Here is a 16,703-nt window from a genome sequence, read left to right on the forward strand (position 1 = left end):
GACTTGTTTTTATGTATATATTCCTTATACTTTCCTTTTCATATAATAAAGCAAGAACAGTTTTGGCTCAGATGCCTGTACTGAAATGAATAAAAAAAGGATTTTTAAATTTCAGGTTTTCCATTGTGCAAAAATCAAAATTATGGAAATTTGGACTTAGTTTTTTTTCTTTATTTTTTCACAATTACATCAAAAATAAAATATTAATTATAAAAAAAAAACCTTAAATATTTTACAAAATTTATGAAAAATTACAAAAAATAAAGAAATTTTACTGAAAAATATGCATTTCGAGCAGAAAAACAGCTTAAAAATATACCCTAAGTCCAACACCTCATTTCAAGTGTCCAGGTTCAGCGTCGAAACTTTTATGAATCACGGACTTTCCTGTTCAAAAAAAAAAAAAATCGGAAAAATTAATATTACTAGGGACATCGAATACAGTACTGCTATTGCACAAGAAGAGAGCGCTTTTACTCCCCCACTTGTGCAATAGCAGTACTCTATACGTCATTGAAGCACCTACAAAAACTACTGTGCGATGTGTGAGAATTCTTTGAGGTAACTCTCGGTATTGCACAGTTAGGTTTTTGTTATCTCAAGTGGAAACATTTCACACAGGTGTTTCTGCAGGTGCAACGATGAGCTGTTCTCCTTATTAAAACATTAAACGTAGCAGTACTGCCAACAACTGGAAGTGTGTATGTAAATATAATGCACACAATTGCCTACTATAAAAATTAACAGCCTGTTTCCAGTCATTCGACCAAGTTACGAATGCAAAGAATGAAGCGCCCGCCCGCCCCCGCATCTAGCAGCGAGGTCACGAACCGTGCCGGCTGCCAAAGCCTATCTCACTCCTCTGGGGCAATGATTAATTATTGATGGATGAAATGATAGAGTTTGTTGCTGGAATGAAAAAGAAGCAAAACCAGAGAGAAACCTGTTCCGCCTCTGCTTTGTCCAGTATAAATCTCGCATGAATTGACCAGGATTTGAACCGCCAAACCCAGCAGCGAGAGGCTGGCGCGCTGCCTCCTGAGTCACTGAGGTTTTGTAATTGCCTACCAGTGAAGAAATAATCTAGTGGAATACTTTATTAACCACCCTAATTTTACCACAGTTTAAAATGGCACCGTTATTTCTTTGGATTTGCTGGCATGAGATACTGAAAGGGCATGTGTTTATCATCCCTTCAACTATACTGTAAGTCTTGAGAGACTTATCTCATTAGAGCAGGCCTCTTCCTTGCTAGTGTTTTAACATCGCACATATATGTTGAAGGTTTTCGGTGACGCAAAGTTTTGCCTGTGTGAAAATGGGAAATGCCTGAAAACCATTTTTAGGGCTGTCCCGAACACACCATCTCCCAAATGCAAGCTTGCAGCTATGCAGTCCTAACTGCACAGCCAACTTGCTTGGTTAGAGTCGGTCTCTTGTACTCTTACATGCTGAAAGACTGCACTATTCAGTCAAGCTTCCTGGGAGGTCCAAACACTAACAGTTTATTTTGTGTTAGTAAATGTAAAGTTTTTATGATAATTTCTTGAACTAGCCTGCCTGGTGGCTGTGATCGTTAAGGCGTCAAGTCTACATGCTCTGACACCATGGTTAGCCAGTTTGAGTTACACTGGTCGAAAAAAAAAAATCACCATTGGAATGTTCGCAGGTAATCACTAGATTATGTGCCAAAAGCCTGGATTAAATTGTAAACCTCTCCGCAGTGCTCATATGGAGTGACGGCATATGACAGGTGATTCGCCCGTTAGAAGGGGACGTTGAGCCTTGAGTAGGCCGCTTGGTGCTACTGAACAGAAGTAGGCTATGTGCCAGCACCAAGTTTCACCCCTCTCCCTTCCTACTGTCACGCCACTCATTTCATCTCACTAGCTCCTCTGATGGAGTTGATGTAAAAAAAAAAAAAAAAGAGCAGCTGGTCGTAAAAACTCTCTTCATACCTGACTCCATAAGGAAACAGGGCAAGGGTTGGACGTACATGTTAACTGAACCAAGACGAGTAAGTTCTTAAGCTCATTAACTTTAAGTTCAGATTATCTGTACCATTTTCAATAACAACTGTTCAACACTTCCAAGAGTTGGCAATGTTACTACATTAAAAAAAATCACAAACCATTTCTAACAAGTAAGGACAACTTTCTAATCACTCACTTGTGGGACAAATTGGTAAGCCATCATATTATATTCAGATTTACACTATCAATCAATCATCACTGATCAGTAATTAGGGCAGTTGCCCAAGTGGCAGGTTCCCTATCTGTTTACCTAGACATTTCTTTTTCAAAAATGCAAAGAATTTGAAAAATTATTGAACATATTTCAATCCCTAACGCCCCCTCTCTACACTAAGAATTCAAATAACGAAGGTGAAAGTTTAAAAATCTCTCTTTAAAAAAAAAAAAAATAGAAACTTTGAAAATTGAAACATGATCCTCAAGGGAATGTACAAATAAATTGTTGACCAACACTTTTCAACAGAGATGCACAAACTGCATTTCCTTTCTCCTGACGTATTCTGTAGACTGTTATGATTGGATTCAACATCATCCAGTCTCCATTTCCGAGATACTCATGTAATGTGGGCACAAGGTGGACTACAGCGAAAAAAGATCAAAACCAGCGACACTGTTGGCCACGATAAGTTTACACCTACAAGTAAACTGAATTAAGTTGACCACTTCAAAACCAAAAAGAAATCAATCATCTATCAATCAATGATCTGCATTTAGGGCAGATTCCCTGTCTGTTGTTTACCCAGCCTTTTCATTTAACATTTTCCTTGAAAATTACTCTACTCCTATGAATGAATATTTGCTCCAATTTGTCCTCTTGAATTTGAACTTTATCTTCATATTGTGATCTTTCCTACTTTTATTAAAGCTTTGCTAAAGGTTTTAAAAAATAATAAACCTCAATCCTTGAGACAAGATCAAGGCAATATCATTTGTAAAATAATATACATTCTAACCAAAGAGCTTAATGAGAGAGAAAATAAATAAATCAGCCAAAGACTTAGTTTGTACATCCTTGGGGATCGAATATAATAAAGCACTTTTGTACCAAAACAGTCCACAGAAGAACACTGTTAAAATTCTACATCCACACTGCTTCAAGAAGGTTGTCCATACTTGTTTCAAAATGATAAAATTCTCTTGAATACCTTCATTACAATGTAGGAACACAAGTAAATGTTAGACATACCATTGCAACAAACAAATAAATCAAGAGAACTGGAAGGAAAAAAAACTGAAAGAAAGTCTGAAACCAGTCAGCATAAAGCACAGAAAGAGATTTCTCAAGTTATTCTTCCAACCAGGTTTTAACTACAGAAACTCAATTCAAAATTATTCTGTTTCCAAATCACATTTTCTTAAAGCTTAATTCCTTATTATTTGCAGGGTTAACAACAAAAGAGACGGGAAAATGAAAAAAACCCAATGCTTTAAATATTACTTTTAAATAAGTTTTCTTTTTTTTTTTACTGCAAGGAATTAAACCAGTTTCTCGGAGGTAGCTCCTTTCGTTTCAAAATTATGATTTGGACAGACCTGTGATATCCTAAAACAGTGCTTTCACTATCATTTGTTAAGTGATCAAATGATGATAAGAGGATTGCTCGACATGAGACATCCTCTGTTATTTATAAGTTTCATTTCCGTATTGATAGATATTACTTTACAGAAAAACAATATATATATAAATCTCCACCTTATCAATACAAATTTATTTTACATTAAGCAGGTAAATATAGTCAAGACTAGTTTCGACCCCTAGGGGGTCATCCTCAGTTGACATGCATTAAAAATTGTATTGTTCACAAAAACATCACATGTAGTGGTAAAAGCTTAAATTAATTTAAACCGGTCATTAATGTTGGTATGTCTGGTACATGATTGAGTAGTGTGCATCATCCATGAAGACACATATTACCTTACATGCTACTACCATCCAATTTTTAGGTTATATAATATGGAACACACATATGTTTGTGCAACTCAACAGTGGCAAGTTCAACTATATACATTTAAAATTGGTTGATAAATTACACAAATTGGCTATTGATTAGTCACATGAAAGTGCAGAACACTGGCTTGAACATTTCTGATTGGGATATCAATGCAACACCTTACTGGCATACATCCTAGAAGCTAAATTCAGTTTGTAAAGCCCATTACTCCTGATTGAATCTTAGTATGAAGTTAAAAATTTGAATAAAAATATTTGCTTAATGCCTATACTAAGCAAATATTTTTATTCAAATTTTTAACTTCATACTAAGATTCAATCAGGAGTAATGGGCTTTACAAACTGAATTTAGCTTCTAGGATGTATGCCAGTAAGGTGTTGCATTGATATCCCAATCAGAAATGTTCAAGCCAGTGTTCTGCACTTTCATGTGACTAATCAATAGCCAATTTGTGTAATTTATCAACCAATTTTAAATGTATATAGTTGAACTTGCCACTGTTGAGTTGCACAAACATATGTGTGTTCCATATTATATAACCTAAAAATTGGATGGTAGTAGCATGTAAGGTAATATGTGTCTTCATGGATGATGCACACTAGTCAATCATGTACCAGACATACCAACATTAATGACCGGTTTAAATTAATTTAAGCTTTTACCACTACATGTGATGTTTTTGTGAACAATACAATTTTTAATGCATGTCAACTGAGGATGACCCCCTAGGGGTCGAAACTAGTCTTGACTATATTTACCTGCTTAATGTAAAATAAATTTGTATTGATAAAATGAGACATCCTATCGAATTATACTGCATCATTGTATGAGAAAAATAACATCAATTGGCTTCCCAATATTCAAAATATTCCTACAGAAAGCTATTTGCCACTTATATCTTTAGTTAAAATGTCTAACCATTTTATGTTGCTTGAAATCATCGTTCAATTTTTCCTTTTCTGATTTCATCTCTCTATCAGCTTTTCTAAGTCATGATCATTTGGTCTCTTTTCAGATATCCTATCATACACGTCATTCAGCGGGTTGATCGACGTTGCTTTATGTTTTCACTCAGCAACTAGGATATCCCTTTAAGACTTAACGTTTCCTCGTTGAGCACTAATTTGGATGCCATTACAACCTTGGATATATTTAGAAGACTACAATCAACCAGTGTAAATCTGACACACAATCATATGTGCCTGGGCGCATTTTATACGTTCAACAACAATCTAGATCAGCACCTCTCAGGGTGCATGCGCCTGGTGCATGCACTGTGCACGGTGCAAAAGACGACTTCGCTTGGTTGACCACAGTGCAGACCCCCCCACTCCTTGATTTGGAGCAATAGCGCTTACTCTTTCTTTCCTCACGCCTGTCTCGCTAGCTCCCCCTGTCTCTCTCTTCCCCACTTGCTCTGTAGCGCCCCAAATCCGAGCTGAGTTGAGCCGAGTAGCCCAGAGACGAGGCGTTGGTCCGAGCCGAGTGGGACCGCACACGATGCACGGAGCTCTTGCGCCTCAATTTGCACGCGTGAGATTTTGGGCGTTCGAGAGGCCCTGATCTAAATGTTCAGCGGACTATTTTAAGTTAAAGTGAGGATGTCGCTTTACTTTAATTAGACATCAAGATTTTAAGAGCCTCCGTGGCTCAGGCGGCAGCGCATCGGCCTTTCACCGCTGGATACTGTGGTTCAAATCCCGGTCACTCCATGTGAGATTTGTGCTGGACAAAGCAGAGGCTGGACAGGTTTTTCTCCGAGTACTCCGGTTTTCCCTGTCATCTTTCATTCCAGCAACACTCTCCATTATCATTTCATAGCATTTATCACTCATTAAGAAATCGCATTGGGAGTGGCGACCCCATTGTAATAACAGCCTATATATCTTTCATTCATTACATCCCTGACCCACTCAATGACTGGAAAACAGGTTGTAGGTTTTCATTTTCATTTCATCAAGATTTTAAGCCAACATTGTATACTTCCTTACAGGACCTGCACAGTCTCATTAGACTTCATTAAACAGACATTCCACCATTATGTGTTTCATTCTCGGTTGTGTTTTTTTTAAAATCTTGTTTCGATTTACTGAAGACGATCATTACATTGATTGAAACTAGTCCAAAAACCTTTGAATGAGTTAATGCTGATTAATGTATTAATTATTTTTTGTAAATACAGTAGAAATTACCGGGCTTAATGACATTCGAAGTGCACGGTGTACATAGAAAAACATTTATGGATCTTCATTCATTATCAATCCAACAATCATATTCGAAATGACGCCAACCAACCTATGGAACTGCACTAAGAGAGAAAAAAAAAAGAGTGCACAATCTTACTGTCCCATAAAAGCAAGAGGACTGACTTTATTGGATGCATGGTCGGCACAAGGGGAACAATAACATCCTTCTTTAAAATTACCTTTCGCAAAGGTTGCATATCCCTAACACTACAGAGTCTCTCTTATAAGCCCAGACCGTCTAGCAGCGTTTCTGCTCTCCGAGACATAAGCAGCTATATACAGGAGGCATGCGCATAGTTGTTGACCTCATTTGAAAATGAGACAAAGTTTCTCATAGTGCATTGGCACTGCCGGTGGCTTCAAGTAGCCTATGCAGTGACCTCCACGGTATGCACTAGCCATGCGTCTTGGTAGGTGTGCTATTTACCAACTGATGAGCCCAACTTCGCACACTGGGACAAAACGCTGGCAATCAGGAATTAATTAGCTGGAAAATTTATAATGTCCAATAACGGACCAACTATATTGGTATTATCAATTTACTCATTCAGGACAAATATTTCAAGTTTCCTATGGGAATCAACATCTGTATCATCTAGCATCAATAGCCAGTCTGAATTTCAGCTGTTTACATGGTGAGACAGTTACCATTGCAACACAGTCGGCTCGACAGGTATGCGAAGCATTTGTTCAACAATTTCCTGGTGAAGTGCCACCTTCATGAGCACAGATTCATGTAATTGTAAATAAATTTGTTCCACAGGCTGTGCTCAATAAATAAAATGTGCGCAAACAAACAGTTTTAACAGAGGAAAAGCTAGATGACACTGGTGCGAATCTTGAACGGTCACCAAATAAATGACTCACAAAATTAGCAAAACAAGTAAAGGTTTCGGTTTCTTCAGCACAAAAAGCTACAAAGCTGTTACACATCAAACCGTACAGGTTTACATGGGCCCATTGTTTTAAACCTGCTGATCCAGCCACAAGAGTGAGCTTGTGTTCTTTTCGGGTGAGGCCTGGCTTCGTCTTAATGGTCATGTGAACAGTCCTAACTCTCGCTATTGGTGTGCAGAAAATCCTAATGGTGTTTATGAAGTATGATGCTTCCAGCATCTTTTATAAGGTAAGATTTCATACAAGAATGCATACACGCTTAAAGCAGGGTGGGCGACCACGTGCGACATAAGTTGGGCTGAGGCAGCTGCTGTAGCGCAGAGTACAAACACTGTATGCTCGGTCTGGGTTTATAAGTGAGAGCCTAAATTATGAATAAAGTAGCCCTTGCAGCCTTTAAAGAATATATTGCAATACTCGGGCATCACCTACTCCATCTTCTTCTTTTTCCATTGCAAGCCACAAGAGGCGATACCTCCACTACCGGATATAAATGCGAACTTTCCACAGCTTTAGCTATGTTTGTTATAAGGACAGATTTGTGGATGTACTTTTAAACTGCAATGTTTCATTTATATTTATAATACATACGCCAACATTACACTTTGCCCAATGTGGCAGCCCTTGCTTTTAGTATATCCCCACAAATCTTATCAATTCCAGCTGCTTTTCTGGTTTTTAACTTTTACATATTTTTGTAAATATCCTTGTTATCATACATAAATCTACTTCCTCCACTTGGATATTATATATATATCCTTACATCCAATTATCTTTACATACTGTCTGGCTCCATGGCTAAATGGTTGGCGTGCTGGTCTTTGGTCACTGGGGTCTCGGGTTTGATTCCTGGCAGGGTCGGGAATTTTAACCATAACTGGTTAATTCCCCTGGCACGGGGACTGGGTGTATGTGTCGTCTTCAACATCATTTCATCCTCATCATGACACGCAGGTCGTCTACGGGAGTCAAATCAAAAAGACCTGCACCTGGCGAGCCAAAGTCCTCAGACACATCATCGCACTAAAAGCCATACGCCATTTCATTTCATCTTTACATACTGCTGACTAAGTATTTCTGCTTTCTGTCCTTTGCAGATTAACTTAGTTACCATTTGTTGGTCATGCTTTTCGTCATTTGCATTTCTTTCCCAGATAACATTTGAGATCATCCGAGGCAATCCAGTCTCTTTCTGTGTCGTTCCCCACAAAGAGTCTGCATGCACACTCCCCGCCTCCTACTGAATCTCTCCTAACACTTTTTGATCCAAAATAGCCTGGAAGGTTCAATGACGATGACTTTATATTAATAAGCCGGTTTCTTACACGTCACCTGTCTTCAAGATATATTTGTGACATGAATAGTCAACAAAATAGCTCTCTGTAAGTCCTGACCAGCTGCAAACATCAATAACAACCAAACACTGTTACAAGATTCAGAGGTCCGTTAACAGTCAATTTAACAAAATACAATGAACAAGTACTCACCATAATTTTACAACTTCACCAATCAGGAGGTTCCAAGTCCGTTCTGTTGGCAAATGAGAGAAGACTTGCTGACCTATAACCCAAGAAATATCAGTTAGGCCTCTCAGAAATGATAAAAAAAATCCATGTTAGCATTTTTCAGTCTATACTGCAGATTTAAGTACAGTCAAAATCGTTTACTGCGACCTCGCTTTTAAGGACACATTGGATATAACGGCGAAATCTAACAGACCTGTCTAAATCCTATATAAGTACTGTATTTTAAAGAGTCACTTAGCACGACATAGCTTATTATCACATAAAACGGCATATTTGTCCCATGTTTTCAGAGAAAAAGTACTGAAGTCACCCCTTATAATATTGCAGTAGATGTGTCAAAGATGAAGAATGGCAAAGCAGTTGGCCCTGATGATATTTCAGCTGAACTATGGAAAGTTCTAGGTGCCAAAGGAAATAAGGGGCAGACGAAACTGTTCAACAAAATCCTTGCTGGGTTTCCAATGCCAGAACAGTTCTGTCAGAGCTTCCTTGTGCTTATCTACAAGCAACAGCATGATGTTCCAGAATGTGAGAATTACCAAGGCATGAAACTCACTTCACACACACTCAAAATCTGGGAGTGCGTCATAGGAGACTGCATCAAGGGTTTGATTAACATCCATTGGAACCAGTGTGGTGACGCAATTCAGACTCTGTGGATCTTGATTGAGAAACACCATGAGCTACGTAAAGAATTCCATATGGTATTCATCGATCTGGAGAAAGCCTTCAATCGCGTTCCTAGAGATATTGTGCGGGCAGCACTACAACATCAAAAAGTTCTTGAGGTGTATGTGAAGATGATTCAAGATATGTACATACGTCCATCTACTATGGTGAAAACCACTCCAGGTGTTTCAGATGTTTCCGTGTTGATGTTGGTGTACATCAGGGGTCGGCACTGAGCCCAGTACTGTTCAACATTGTCATCAACTACCTGACGGAGCAGCAGCTGAGGACGGACCTGCTGTGGACTATAGTTTATGCAGACGATATTGTTTTGGTTGGTGAGTCATGTCAGGAGGTTGACGCGGTCTTGGAACAATGGCGAATAATACTAGAGGAAAATGGAAGAAGACAGAGTACATGTTCTTCAACTTTGCGCAGCCAGGGCAAGCGGGTCCACACAACACTGTCTTCCTTGCTCCAGAGCCACTGATGATGACCGACAAGTTCAAATATCTTGGATCAGTCATCAGTGAGCTCAGGAGTGCTGTTTTATGGATGCATATATGGCCAGGAAAGAAGAAGATAAATTAGCTATAACGTCCAATGTTTATTTTTCTTTGTTATGCATTACGGGATTGCTGACAATAATGCAAGGCTTATTTTCAAACTCTTGTTTTCAGAAAATTTAAATCAGTATCTGTTAAACAGTTAAGACAAGCATCGCTGTGAAGATGTCGCAAAAGAAAGAGAAAGTGTTTAATATTGAAGAAAAGACGCAAATAATATGGTGATTACAAAATAGGGAAATGAACATCAGCGTCGTGAACGAATTGTGTGAATCATACACAACGATTTGTACAATCTGGAAGGACAGAGAGAACATCTCATTTATTAGCCAAGACCGTGTAGGACATTACTGATCAATTTACATTGATGCTGTACGTACTGTGTAAACATTCGAAGAAAAATTCCTCTCAGTCCAACTCCACTGTATTGCAAATAAATTACTTACAAAGCTTCAAAAAGTTTTAGGGTCCATCTTATTCAATACTATACAATTTCTTGTCTAGATGTAATTACAACATATTATGTTTATTCAGAACTAGTTTTGACGCTATTATGCATCATCATCAGCTGAACAAAGGCCTTAGAAAACTGGCAATCATATAAACATTAACATTTTCACAAGATGAAATCTTAGGATATTGCACTTAAAATGACTATATATGGAAAAATACAATGTTTGTCCTTCCTTTCTCAACAAGTCAAAGACTTGTGGGTCGAATGTAACTAATTATTTAAAACCAAGTACGCTCAAATTTATTACAGTTGTAATCTTGGGTGAGTTCCATTAAAATTCACATTTAATAATAAATTTATTGCAACCAAATGGTCATAATATATACACTTAAATACACTTAGATATACATCAATAATAATAATATGCAATCAATGTGTGCAAAACATCATCAGTTAGTGACACAATTGTGTCAAGCTTCCTTTTCTATGGACACATTCGATGGCATGCTACACATCGCATCGTTGGTCGCAGAAGACACATACGCAACCTGGAGCTGGCTTGTGAAGTCCCATGGTTCTGCACACCTTATGGTGGAACCCGTGTACTGCAAACCTGGTCACTGTATGCTTGAGATCATATCCACCGCGCGTCCAATCCCTGTTTAACATCGCATCAGTTGAGTAAAACTCATTCCATATCATAGCCCTCTTTGATTGGAGTTCTTGTAGCAACTCCTTGTAACTCCTTGTCACTGAAAGTAACAATCTAAATCTTACGTTTTCAATGAAGCACGTCTCCTTTGCAAGAACGTATACTAGTCTTGATGATGTATATTTAGAAACACATAGAACTCTCTTCAAGAATCTAGCCTTCAGACTTTCCAGCTCTTGTAGCTGTCTTTTTGAGGGATGTTCCCATATTAGTTCTAGACCATATATGGCTGTTGGAACAACTTTCATATTAAACAGAGCCATGGCTGTTCCCAAAGATAGCTGTGGAAGGTGTTTAATATCACTAATGCTTCGTATAGCTGCGATGACTCTCTCCTTTAGGTGTATTGTGAATGTTGTTCCTGTTACCTGTATTGTGTTAAAATAGTTTTGTTCTAAAACTCGTTGTGCTTAGTTAAATATTCTTCGCATTTCCGCGTATAATGAGGTGCAATCATAAGAAACATGATTGCAAGTAGTTGAATAGTGTCCTTGTTTGGCAGTATTGTTCTGTGTGACAAGCCCAGTGAAGTGGGATAGTACAAATGAAGTCATTAAGTTGTTAACAAGAACCACGTACGTTTCCCAGTTCAACTGCGAGACCTCAAAGGGCCGCTGACCGAGCGAAGCGTATTGAAACACCACAGGACTGAACCAGCATCAAACCTGCCAAGTTGGAGTCAGAAGTTCAGCACCTCACCGCGTGAGCCACTAAGCCTGGCAATATGATAAATAATCCACGTACAAGAGTTTTACACTATCACCAGACATATGTTCTCATATTTCTAGGAATGTCTAAAGTACCACCCACTCTGAAAGTTCTTAATATTTTCCATTTCTGCTTAAAGCCCAGCCAACTTGCCATTCTCAGAACAAGGAAGGTATGACAACAACAGATTGATAAAGAACAACGAAGCACTTCAATGCATTTCGCTCAGTCAACAGCCCTTTGAGGTCCCGCAATTGAACTGGGAAACTAGTTCTTGTTAACAACTTAAGGACTTTATTTGTACTATCCCACCTCACCGGGCTTGTCACACAGAATAATAATGCCAAACAAGGACACTACTTAACTATTTGCAATCATGTTTCTTATGATTGCACCTCACTATATGCGGAAATGTGAAGAATATTTAACTAAGCACAATGAGTTTTAGAACAAAACTATTTTAATAACTTCAAGTGTGAATTTTAATTGAACTCGCCCAAGATTACAATTGTAATAAATATGACCGTACATGGTTTTAAATAATTAGTTACTTTCGACCTGCAAGTCTTGACTTGCTGAGAAAGGAAGGACAAAACATTGTATTTTTCCATATATAGTCATTTTAAGTGCAATATCCTAGGATTTCATCTTGTGAAAATGTTAATGTTTATATGGTTGCCAGTTTTCTAAGGCCTTTGTTCAGCTGATGATAGCGCATAATAGCATCGAACAAACAAGTTATTCTATCCAATGTTTGCCCTGTGATTCCTAATATTATTATTGAAGAAGAATTTCTCAAACTCGGCATTAAACCAATGTCAAAGATATCACCTATTAGAGCAGGTTTAACAATCCCTGGATTTTCTCACATTCTCAGTTTTCGGAGACAGATTTATGTTCAAAATGAAGACTTCCAGAGTAACAAACTTCTAGACTCACTCCAAATCGAATATGAGGGTACCAATTACTGGATTTATTTATCCTCTGCCACACCCACCTGCTTTCTTTGTAAAACTGAGGGGCACTTAGGTAGAAACTGTCCTGACAATGATGAAATAATAAATGAAGTCTCCTCATTAAATCAAAACAGTCATTCTCGTGGCAAGATCAATCTAATGAAATTTCCCCAACTAGTAGAGGATACACAAAAAATTAAAACAAACTGTCAAAATATTACCTGTGTTCCCTCACTAACTACTCTTCAGACAACTGCTACATCTACATCTCTTCAGTGTTCTCCAAATCAAAACTGTGGGCCTTTACCCTCAGTCAAAACAACTCTAACCTCTCCTTTGGAATGCTCTCAAAACCCCTCATGTATTCATTTTGCTGGATCAAAGAGGCCAATATCACTATCTAGCAGTGAAACTACAGGCAGAAAAGACCTTGATTTTAAGAAACCTCCCCTAACAACTGAACCTAAGACAAGTGAACAGGCAGGGAAACACAAGACAAAACAAACTTACAAGAAACCGAAGACAGAAAAAGAAAGCACAACTATTAGTGATATGCTTAAGCCAATTAAGCAAGTTCTACAAGCCAACCCTCAGTCCTTTCCCCTCAGTTACAACTCCAATCCTTTTTTGAAAACAGTATTGGAGTTAATGACATAGCAGCAATAGCTTCCAATAACACCCAAGATCTAGGGGGTTTAGCCCAAGCCCTTCAAAAACTATATCCATACTACACTGAAAAATCCATTAACCCTGACAGTAACATGTCTATAAATATCGCTTTAGTTACATCACATGTCTCGAAGACGTGTCACTCAAAGCCTATTATTTAAGTTACGTTAAAGTTACCAGACGGAATGAACAAGGAATAGAGGTGGTGGGGAGGATAACTCTCCCCTCCTTATGAGTACTAGATGGCATTCATTCACACGACACGTCAGAAAATCGTATAGTGTAATTGTCAGGGTTAAGAACAGGCTTAAGGCTAGCAGTGAAAACCGAGGTGAAGCAATTAACAGTTTAGTTCCAGATTACTCCATCGATGACTCTACTTCCAACACATAATGATGATAAAATTCCCTCTACACTTGTTTGTCATTCTTATGACTATATCATTACTTCAATGGAACCTCAACAGTTTTCGATCACAGCGAGAGTATTTACAACTTCTACTAAATAAACATTAGCCTTCAGTTGTCTGTCTACAAGAAACTAACTTTAGAGACAACTTTGTTTCCCATTTAAGACAGTTCAACGTACATTATAAAAACCGAATGAATCCAAATCATGCAAGTGGAGGCGTAGCTACCTATGTTCAAAATAATTTACACCATCAAGAGGTTCCTTTAACTACTGATTTAGAAGCAGTCGCAGTTTTATTATACCTACCACAAGCTATATGCGTATGTAATGTTTATTTTCCTACGAATAGTACATCTCACGCTAATTATTTAAGAAACCTAATACACCAACTCCCCAAACCCTTCATTTTGATGGGTGATTTTAATAGCCACAACAGTTTATGGGGTAGTCGCAATACTGATGTAAACATACTGCACAAGATCCTAAGCTGTACAAGGACAATCACAAAATTGAAACAGTAACAACTATGAAAATCTTAGGAGTTTTATTCAACACTACGTTAAGTTGGATACCTCACCTGACAAACCTTAAAGATGACTGTTTGCGAAGGCTGAACATAATGAAGATTCTGGCAGCAAAGAACTGGGGGGCAGACTACCAAGTGCTAATGAACACGTACAAAGCCATTATTAGGGCTAAATTAGACTATGGCAGCATTGTACAAAATTCCGCAAGAATGTCTTCACTCACAATCCTTGATTCCATCCAGTCCACAGCTCTTCGAATTGCTCTAGGAGCCTTCCGTACCAGTCCAGTAGCCAGCATTCAAATAGAAGCAAATGAACCACCACTCGCAATTAGACGTAGACAACTAAGTTTGACTTACGCGCTCAAGGGAACAACTATGAGTGAATCAAGAATTAAGTTGTATGCTTTTCCTAACAAGCTCCAAGGTACACTCATTAAATCAGGATCACAACCACAGCCCTTCAATGTCAGAATAGCCAAGTTTCTTGAGGAATTAAATTTAAATATCCCTCCAATACTCCTCGCAGACAACTCTCTTAATGTCCCACCATGGACTATTACCCTTCCAACAATTAACTTTGAAATAAATTACAGTGTCAAAGATGAAATTGACAGATCTCACTACCATCAATTATTTCTTGAAATTTCTAATAAATACCCAAGGCACACTGCAATCTATACTGATGGATCAAAATGTGAGGAAAGAAATGGATGTGGGATTATATATCCTGAACGTACCATGCTATACCGATTGCCTGACTACTATACAGTCTTCTTTAATGAGCTGTACGCAATAAAACAGGCTATGTTACATATTTTGAAAACCAGCACCTGCAATAACTCCATCATTTTTTCTGATTCAAAAAGTGCATTAAACGCAATAGAAAGTCCATCATCGAAACACATCCTTGTACAAGAAATACAACTGTTGTTTAACAACATCATGAAAGAAGGCAAACAAGTCATCCTTGTGTGGATACCCTCTCATAGAGGTATTCAAGGCAATGAATCTGCTGATCAAGCAGCTAAAGACGCTACTTACCTCCCGCTAGGTGATCTAACAATAGTTACCCCTCACACTGACATTATTGCCTATGCTAAAACAAAATTATACCAACAGTGGAAGATAAAATGGCTTCAAACTTCAAACAGCAAACTCCACAAAGTAACAACGGAATCTACAGTACAACACTATCTTCACAACCTTCAAAGGCAAGATCAAGTCCTAATATCTAGAATACGGATCGGTCACTCCAAGATAAGTCACAGCTAACTCCTCGAGAAGAAACTGCCTCCCATCTGTACAGCATGCAATAGTGTGTTGACTGTGAAGCACATCATTACAGACTGTTCACTGTATGACAAATGGCGCCAGTACCACGGTATACCTAAGGATATTAAGGGGACACTCTCATCTCCTTCACTGTGCAAACAAATTATCAAGTTTTTCAAAGACAATGGTTTGTATTCCAAAATTTAACTGTTCAGTTTAAAATACCAAAATCTTTTATATTCCTTTCATTCTTCACTCTACTGTAATTCCATGTAAATTCTACAGTTAGAAGTCACGATAAGACCTCAGGGTTAAAGTGACTCTAAATTAACTTATTTTTTTCAAAAAATGTGTAATGTATAATGTCAAGTTCATGACATGAGCTTGTTAACATTGGCATGGCAGACTAGAATTTTCTTTGGATCACTAATCATTGTCATCACAGTTTATGCAAGTTCAGGACACATTGGCACGTTTGTAATAAATTAAGTAAATTAAATAGTACTCGGAAATGTCCTATTCTGTCGATAAACAAAATTAAGTGATCATTAAAGTAAAACTGCACTTGGAAAGAGTCTAACACTGTCCATGAAAAATGATTACGAAGCATAAATTGTAAGTTCAATTATGACACTGAAAAGTTCTATGTTCCCTTGGAACTTCACGAGAGGAAAACACAAACTCAGATATGGCATGGGTACTCTATGTTTTCACAGTCCGTTACGATGACACAAGTTTAAACACAAGTCCAGATGCGGCACTCGGAAAATAATTCATGTTTCCACAATCTGTCATGAAGCATAAGTTCGAACGTAATACTCTGAAATACTCTAAGTTTCCACAGTTTGTCGTGAAACACAAGTTCAATGTCGTACTTGGAAAATTGTAACATTCACATGAAAGTTTTATGTTGCCACAGCTTGTCGCAAAACACAAGTCCAAATTAGACACTCGGAAAATTTCTATGTTCCCAAAGTCTGTTTACGAAAGTACAAGTTCAAAATACAAGTTCAAATGTAGTACTTGTGAAAGTTATGACACTCACAAGAGAAATTCTAAGTTCCTTCAGTTAGTTACTGAAACACAAGTCCTAACATCTTGAA

The 16,703-nt window shown here is 38.0% G+C and overlaps 1 long non-coding RNA gene across 1 annotated transcript in view; it reads right to left on the reverse strand.

Annotated features, from left to right (window-relative positions):
- Positions 1-2: 2 nt before the first annotated feature.
- Positions 3-16,703, reverse strand: part of LOC136881747 (uncharacterized) — a 40,283-nt gene continuing 23,582 nt past the window's right edge. The window contains exons 4-5 of the long non-coding RNA XR_010861035.2: positions 8,616-8,688; positions 3-387 (exon numbers count right to left, since the gene is read on the reverse strand). This is a non-coding gene — a long non-coding RNA (uncharacterized lncRNA). The remainder of the gene's footprint in view (positions 388-8,615; positions 8,689-16,703) is intronic.

The sequence above is a fragment of the Anabrus simplex genome, chromosome 10 (genome assembly GCF_040414725.1).
Source record: "Anabrus simplex isolate iqAnaSimp1 chromosome 10, ASM4041472v1, whole genome shotgun sequence".
NCBI lineage: Eukaryota > Metazoa > Arthropoda > Insecta > Orthoptera > Tettigoniidae > Anabrus > Anabrus simplex.